This window comes from Macaca nemestrina, chromosome 10 (genome assembly GCF_043159975.1).
Source record: "Macaca nemestrina isolate mMacNem1 chromosome 10, mMacNem.hap1, whole genome shotgun sequence".
In the NCBI taxonomy this organism is placed as follows: Eukaryota; Metazoa; Chordata; class Mammalia; order Primates; family Cercopithecidae; genus Macaca; species Macaca nemestrina.
The window spans coordinates 86,702,313-86,710,918 of record NC_092134.1 but is presented as its reverse complement, the minus strand read 5'-3'; the positions used below and the strand labels follow the sequence as shown (position 1 = coordinate 86,710,918).

General features: G+C 34.9%; 1 long non-coding RNA gene across 3 annotated transcripts in view; it reads right to left on the bottom strand.

The window, feature by feature from the left end:
• Nucleotides 1-8,606, bottom strand: part of LOC139356782 (uncharacterized) — a 92,636-nt gene that overhangs the window by 6,030 nt on the left and 78,000 nt on the right. For all 3 annotated transcript variants that reach the window (XR_011609209.1, XR_011609210.1, XR_011609211.1), the window contains exon 3: nt 842-902. This is a non-coding gene — a long non-coding RNA (uncharacterized lncRNA). The remainder of the gene's footprint in view (nt 1-841; nt 903-8,606) is intronic.

The window sequence follows — 8,606 nt, the reverse complement described above, 5'->3', positions numbered from 1 at the left end:
GTCATTTGCAGAAGTATCTTCAACTCATCATAAATTTACTAGTAATAGCTAATTCATGTCTGTAGAACTGTTAAGTGACAAGATAATATTTAGATAAAAAGCTGTAATTGCATTCTCGTTAGAGTCTTATTCAGATTTTAACATACTCCTCACAGGGGCCATTTAGCCCTATTCTGCTGGGCTTTGGCAAGCACTGAATGATTGCGCTCCTAAGGCAGAAGTACTACAGCCCCGGTGAAGCATTGAAAAGATAATATTATCAATAAGTTGACTGTAACTGTAAACAACATATTTAAACAATTATATCTTAATTAAATTCTTATAAATTATAAGTGCCTCAGAACTTTCTTAATCTCAAATGCATGTTTCTTCAAATCATTCACTATTTCAAGAAAATATATTTGCTGAATATTAGAAAAATAAATTAAAAATAAAAGGCATTTCTAACATTTTTTCTTGTATGAAATATGCTTTCTTTTATTTATACATCATTGGTTTTATCTTCTATATAGTGAGTTTCTAAAGTGATTTAAAGTTTGATATTGAATTGTATACTAAAAGAAAGTTGTTTTAGATATAAAAGAGTAACAGCAACAATAACAAAGAAGTTGTGACAAAGAGGATTGTTGTCCTGACATTTGATGCATAACTTTGATTCATTTGTTTTATGTGTATCTTGCCTACATCCCTCCATTCATCTCACCATTTCTATCAACTATCTATCTGGTAGAGTTTGATATGTTATAAGCTGTGAGAAGTGACACAAGGAGAGAACTTCTTGCTAAATTTTTTAGAACATCTGTGATGTGTTGTACATATTAGGCAAATAATAAATACTTACTGAATTAAATTAAATTTAACCAGGATCAAGGTCAGATGGCTGATGGTTGAGAAACATGTTGCTATGGTAGCAGGAAGAAAATGATGGAAAAGAAGAAAATAAAAGACAAGAAAAAGTGAGAAATCAAAAGACAACATTTTCAAGGATTAACAGTGCTACATCTATTCATTATACATTGTAGATATAGATAATAACAATAGTAATAATATAGCATGGTCAAATTTTAATAAAAAATTGAGTCAAGCTTAATCACACCTAGTGCTTCTATTGAGGACTAACACCTCAACAATCACATCTGTTCATGTCACACAGTCATCCATGTGAATGGAACAAGTATCATTTGCCTGAAGGACAACACAATTATTGAAAAAATAATTTCTTTTTTCAGTTAAGGTCCTCACTTATACATAGGTTGGTCCTTTTTTAGCTTTGTCCTGATTTCCTGTGGTCTTCCATTGCATTTAGGCACCAACTCATTTGCCTATGTTTCAGAATGCCAGCATAAAGGTGAAATAAAGGTAAAACAACAACAATAACAAAAAGGACAGGAAAGAACAACAGTGAATAAATGGTGTGGCATTTCTTAGCTGTTCAGCATCTGACTCCCCTTTTGGTGTTTGGGGAATTCCTCATCTTATGAGTCTCAGTGGGAGACTCAGGCTCTGCTCATTATTAAAGTTGAATATGTCAGGAACTTGCTTCCCCCACCTTCTTTGCAGTTAAGCCCAACACACCCCACCCTGGAGCCACAGAGATATGGAGGATGCACTCTCTGGCAACAGTGGAGGATGCACTCTCTGGCAGTAGTAGTGGGAATGCCAGTGGTGTGAGCACTGCATGGCTTCCTCAAACAAGCCCTCTGGTGTAATGGGGCAGTTTTTACATTCTGTAACTCCATACTGGATTCTCCACCCAAAGCCACAGCTTGTCTGTCAAGGGCCTTCATGTGAAAAAGGGAAAGGTGCCCTTGGCAGGTGCAGGGCTCTGTCAGCACATGGTGGCTCTGCCTCTGTCCTTCCTGTGGGCCCCTCAGCTGCCCATGCTTCTTTTCTTAAATATGTTTTCTGCCAAAATCAGCTAACATTTGCCTTATTGCTTACAACTAAGAACTTTGCTGATACACATAATAAGGCTACCACACCTGCCCAGCCATATTCCATAAACCTTTCCATTGTGTTATGTGCCTTTTAACATACAGTATAATTCTTTTATATGGATACCACCTTATTATCTGGAATTATCACAGCACCCAGTGGATGCCCCAAAACATAACACAACTAGCAAAGTTTCAAAATTCAGTCAGAGTAAATAATTCATATACTTACACTGTTAAAACTTTATATGCAATTTTAAATGACTCAACTTCAAGTATTTAAATGAGATAGTTTAAAAGTTAAGTTTCTTCGCTATTCGGGTGATGGCTACACTAAAACCCTAGACTTCATTACAGCACAATATATGTATGTAAGAAATCTGCACTTGTACCCTGTAAATCTATTTTTAAAATTTATATTTTAAGGAAATGTTAAAAATAAAATAACAGTTAAGTATCTTTTGTCTTGGGGAAGGAGGAAAGAACAACAGTTATCAGCTCATATATGGGGAACTATTTAAACTATATGTAACAAAAAATGATTCATGGGAAGAGTAAACTGGACCACCTAGAGACCCTATTCTCCTGTCCACTAAGAGACTACAAGCCTCATGATTACTGTGCATTTGGCCACTGTAGCTGCCTCTACTAGTGAAGGCACACCAGGATCCCACTGTAATCACTGGACTTATTTCAAAGACACAGCTACAAATTTCACCGCCCCAAATCAACAGAATATGCATTCTTCACAGTGCCACATGGCACTTATTCTAAAATCAACCACATAATTGGAAGTAAAACACTCCTTAGCAAATGCAAAAGAACTGAAATCATAACAAACAATCTCTCAAAACATAGTGTAATCAAATTAGAACCCAGAATTAAGAAACTCATTCAAAACCACACAACTACATAGAAATTGAACAACCTGCTCCTGAATAACTACTGGGTAAGTAATGAAATTAAGGCAGAAATAATGAAGTTCTTTGAAACCAATGAGAATGAAGAGACAATGTACCAGAATCTCTGGGACACAGCTAAAGCAGTGCTAAGAGGGAAATTTACAGCACTGAATGCCCACATAAGAAAGGTAGAGAGATCTCAAATCAACATCCTAACATCACAATTAAAAGAGCTAGAGAGGCAATGGCAAACCAATCCAAAAGCTAGCAGAAGACAAGAAATTACAAAGATCAGAGCAGAATTGAAGGAGATAGAGACACGAAAAACCCTTGAAAAAATCAGTGAATCCAGGAGCTGGTTTTTTGAAAAAATTAACAAAATAGATAGCAAGCGAGAATAATAAAAAAGAAAACAGAAAAATCAAGTAGACAGAATAAAAAATGATAAAGGGGATATTGCCACTGAACCCACAGAAATAAGAACTACCATCAGGGAATACTATGAACATACACCTCTATGGAAATAAACTAGAGAATCTAGAAGAAATGGATAAGTTCCTGGACACATAAACCGTCCTGAGACTAAACCAGGAAGAACTCGAATCTCTGAATAGACCAATAACAAGTTCTGAAATTGAGGCAGTAATTAATGGCCTACCAGCCAAAAAAAAGAAAAAGCCCAGGACGGGAGGGATTCACAGCCAAATTCTACCAGAGTTACAAAGAGAAACTAGTACTATTACTTCTGAAATTATTCCAAACAATTGAAAAGGAGGGACTCCTCTGTAACTCATTTTATGAAGCCAGCATCATCCTGATACCAAAATCGGTAGAGACAGAACAAAAAAATAAAGCTTCAGGCCTATATCCCTGATGAACATTGATGTGAAAATTCTCAATGAAATACTGGCGAATTGAATCCAGTAGCATATCAAAAAACTTATCCACCACAATCAACTCAGCTTCACCCCTGGGATGCAAAGTTGGTTCAACATATGCAAATCAATAAACTTAATCCATCAAATAAACAGAACCAATGACAAAAAACACATGATTATCTCAATAGATGCAGAAAAGACCTTTGATAAGATTCAAAATCCCTTCATATTGAAAACCATAAATAAACTAGATATTGATGGAACATATGTCAAGATAATAAGAGCTATTTATGAAAAACCCACAGAATATCATATTGGATGGGCAAAAGCCAGAAGCATTCCCTTTGAAAACTGGTACAAGACAAGGATGCCCTCTCTCACCACTCCTATTCAACACAGTATTGGAAGATCTGGTCAGGGCAATCAGGCAAGAGAAAGAAATAAAGGGTATTCAAATAGAAAGAGAGATAGTCAAATTGTCTCTGCTTGCAGATGACATGATTTTATATTTAGAAAACCACATCATCTCAGCCTAAAAACACCTTAAACTGTTAAGCAACTTCAGCAAAGTCTCAGGATACAAAATCAATGTGCAAAAATCACAAGCATTCCTTTACACCAACAATAGACAAGGAGAGAGCCAAATCATGAATGAACTCCCATTCACAATTGCTACAAAGAGAATTAAATACCTAGGAATATAGCTAACAAGGGATGTGAAGGACCTCTCCAAGGAGAACTACAAACCACTGCTCAACGAAATAAGATAGGACATAAACAAATGGAAAAAAAATTCCATCCTCATTGATAGGAAGAATCAATATTGTGAAAATGGCCATACTGCCCAAAGAAATTTATAGAGTCAATGCTATTCCCATCAAGCTACCATTGTCATTCTTCACATAATTAAAAAAAGACTTTAAATTTCATATGGAATAAAAGAAGGCCCCATATAGCCAAGACAATCTTAAGCAAAAAGAACAAAGCTGGAGCCATGATGCTACCTGACTTCAAACTATACTAGAAAGATACAGTAACCAAAACAGCAGGGTACTGGTACCAAAACAGACATATAAACTGAAGAAACAGAACAGCAATCTCAGAAATAACACCACACATCTACAACCATCTGGTCTTTGACAAACCTGACAAAAACAGGCAAAGGGGAAAGGATCTCCTATTCCATAAATGGTGCTGGGAAAACTGGCTAGCTGTATGCAGAAAACTGAAACTGGATCTGTTACTTACACCTTATACAAAAATTAACTCAAGATGGATTAAAGGCTTAAATGTAAAACCCAAAACCATAAAAACCCTAGAAGAAAACCTAGGCAATACCATTCAGGACATAGGCATGGGCAAACACTTCATGACCAAAATACCAAAAGCAACTGCAACAAATCCAAAATTGATGAATGAGATCTAATCAAACTAAAGAGCTTCTATACAGTGAAAGAAACTATCATCAGAGTGAAGAGGCAACCTACAGAATGGGAAAAAAATTTTGCAATCTACCTATCTGACAAAGGTCTAATTTCCAGAATTTACAGGAACTTAGCAAATTTACAAGAAAAAAACAACCCCATCAAAAAGTGGGTAAAGGATATGAACAGATACTTCTTAAAAGAAGACATTTATGTGGTCAACAAACATAGGGGAAAAAAAAAAGCTCAACATCACTGATCATTAGAGAAATGCAAATCAAAACCACAATGAGATACCATCTCACACCAGTCCAAATGGCAATTATTAAAAAGTCAAGAAACAACAGATGCTGGTGAGGCTTTGGAGAAAAAGGAACACTTTTATACTGTTTGTGAGAATGTAAATTGGTTCAACCATATGGAAGACAGTGTGGCAATTACTCAGGGATCTAGAACCAGAAATACCATTTGACCCAGCAATCCTATGACTGGGTATATATCCAAAGGAATATAAATCATTCTACTATAAAGACACATGCACACATGTGTTTATTGCAGCACTACTTACAGTAGCAAAGTCATGGAACCAAGCCAAATCCCCATCACTGATAGACTGGATAAAGAAAATGTGGTACATATACACCATGGAATACTTTGAAGCCATAAAAAGGAATGTGATCACATCTTTGCAGGGACATGGGTGAAGCTGGAAGCCATCATCCTCAGCAAACTAACACAGGAACAGAAAACCAAACACCGCATGTTCTCACTCATAACTGGGAGTTGAACAATGAGAACACATGGACACACGGAGGGGAACAACACCTACCAGGGCCTGTTGGGCAGTGGGGAACGAGGTGAGGGAATTTAGAGGATGTGTCAATAGGTGCAGCAAACCACCATGGTACACATAAACCTATGTAACAAACCTGCACATTCTGCGCATGTATCCCAGAACTTAAAGTAAAATGAAAAAATAAAAAGAAAATAGAAACTATTACTCATGAGCTCCCCCATCTTAGCACCAGCAAATCTATAACTACTCCTGCATCTGTACCCATCTTTTTCATCCTTCCTGCTAACGGACAAGTGTTTCCATGGTTATCAAAGGCAAGTATCTACTTGAATGCTCAGATGTCTTTTCCTTCTCCCCAAAAGACCTCAATCTACTGATTATCACAATGTCCTGTCCCTGGCCCTTGTCTTTACCTTCCCTTTTATGTAAGTCCTTCCCACATTAAGAAGAAGCTCTCATTTCTCTCATCTTATTGATGTGTTATCAATAATCTCTCCCAGTTTGTAGACTGCCATTTCACTCTCTTTGTGGTATCTTTTGATGAGCAGAAGTTCTTAACTTTAATGTAATTCAGTTAATCTATCTTTTATGACTTATGTTCTTTGTACCATATTTACAAAATTCTTTCCTGCCCTGAGGTCATAAAGACATACTCTTTTATTGTCTTTTTAAAGTTTAATAATTGTGGCTTTCTCATTTAGATTTTAAATCCAGCTATGATTATTTTTAAAAAAATACGGCATGAGAAAGACATACAACTTTACATTTGTCTAAAAGGATAACCAATTTCCGAGAATGATTTATTTTTAAAAAAAAATATTTATTTCCCCATGGATCTGCAGTATGACCCCACCCCATCTTGTTTCAACATCCCATATATTGATGAGTTTGTTTTGGGAGTCTAATTTGTTCTGTTGGTCTATTTTTCTATGCCTGCACCAACGCCTTATAGTTGTAATCAATTTAGCTTGATAATACCTTACATAAAGCATGTACAATTAGGGTGTCACTCTCACCCATTTTTTCTTCAAAAGTGTTTTGGTTATTTTTGGTTCTTTGAATATATAAAATAAAAAAGAGCATCAATTTTCAAAGAAAAAAACCTGTTGGGGATACGATTACTATTTTATTGAATCAACTTAGGGGAAATTGACCTTTTTAGAATATTGCACTTTCTAATCTGGTCTGGCTTTCCATGTAATTAGACTGCCTTTTTGTTCAGAAAAGTTTTATATTTCTCCAGAAAGGTATTGCATGTCTCCTGTTATATTTATTATTAGGTACTTGTTTTAATGCTACTTTAAATAATCTCTTTAATTTTATTTTTCAACTACTGCTGGCATGTGAGATGCATACTGATATTTATTTAATTTTGTTTCCAAACTCTCCTGCTAATTCTTCTAATTTATCTAAAAAATCTTTTTTTAGTTTTTATGCAAAAATATTATTTGCAAGTAATTTCAATTTTGTTTCTTCCTTTCTAATCCTTTTAATTTTATCTTCTTATTTTTGCCTTCTTTGCATAAAGGCATGCTAATTATCAAATAAAGTGGGCTGTGTTGTAAGTAGATGTATTAAACAAATTCCACCTTTGTATGTATCAATTTGCAATAGTTCATTGGTAATAAGTGGAGAAGTAAATATGTGATGAATAATGTCCAAAAGAACTATTAAATGCCATGTTAATGAAGATATCTGTGATGTTGCAATGCTATATCATCTTGATACCAGTAAATAAACTTTACGGAATTATCAAATTGTGCCTCATTAAAAATACCTTTTAAAGATTGCCCATTGGCAAAATTTTGACTAACATATCTGATTACCCTGAGGTAGCAAGCAAAGTTTTGATGTTAGTAACATCATTTTATACAATACATTTGTGAACAGGCATTTGTACAGACAGCATCTTTTAACTACTAAATCAAGCTTTGACAATTTAGTTTTCACAAAACATCTTCCATAATAGTTTATTTATGTTCTAAATTCTAGTTATATTTTTCCTAGTGCTTACTTTGTAAGTTTATTTGGTTTTATAGTGGTATAAGAACAATAATTATACTGTCATTATACCCAGTGTTGCTACACATTTAAGTAACTATAATTAAAGTAGTTTAAATAAATCCTGGAAATCTATGTGGATGTTTTTCCTTTGAGATCATCTGTTATTTTATTACTTATATTTGAGAAATTCTGTTCTTACGAGCTAGGAAACTACTTGGTTCCACTTTGGAGAATCCTGGCTTTCCTGGTCATCCTAAATGTGGGAAAAAAAATTTCCAGTTACCTTCTTACATTGGGTGGAGATATTTCACTACATCATTTTCCACCCTGTAAGGGCTCCTGAGTGAACTTCTTAAAATGGCCATCTGATCCTAACCTTTGACTACTTAAAAGCATTCAGTAATTTTCCTTTACTTTTAATATAAAATTCAAAATTTTTAACATGACTCAGAATACTCTATAATTTGATTCCTACCTACCTCTCTAAATTCGTTTTTGCAAACTATTTCTTTCCCAGTTGACTTTATCTCAATAAGTGAAAAACTTTGTTCTTTCAATTTCTCAAACCAAAAGTCTTGGAGTCACCCTTTCCTCCTCCCAGTCATACACCACATTAGCAAATTTTTCAGGCTCTACCTTCAAAATATGTATGAAATGGGACCACTCAT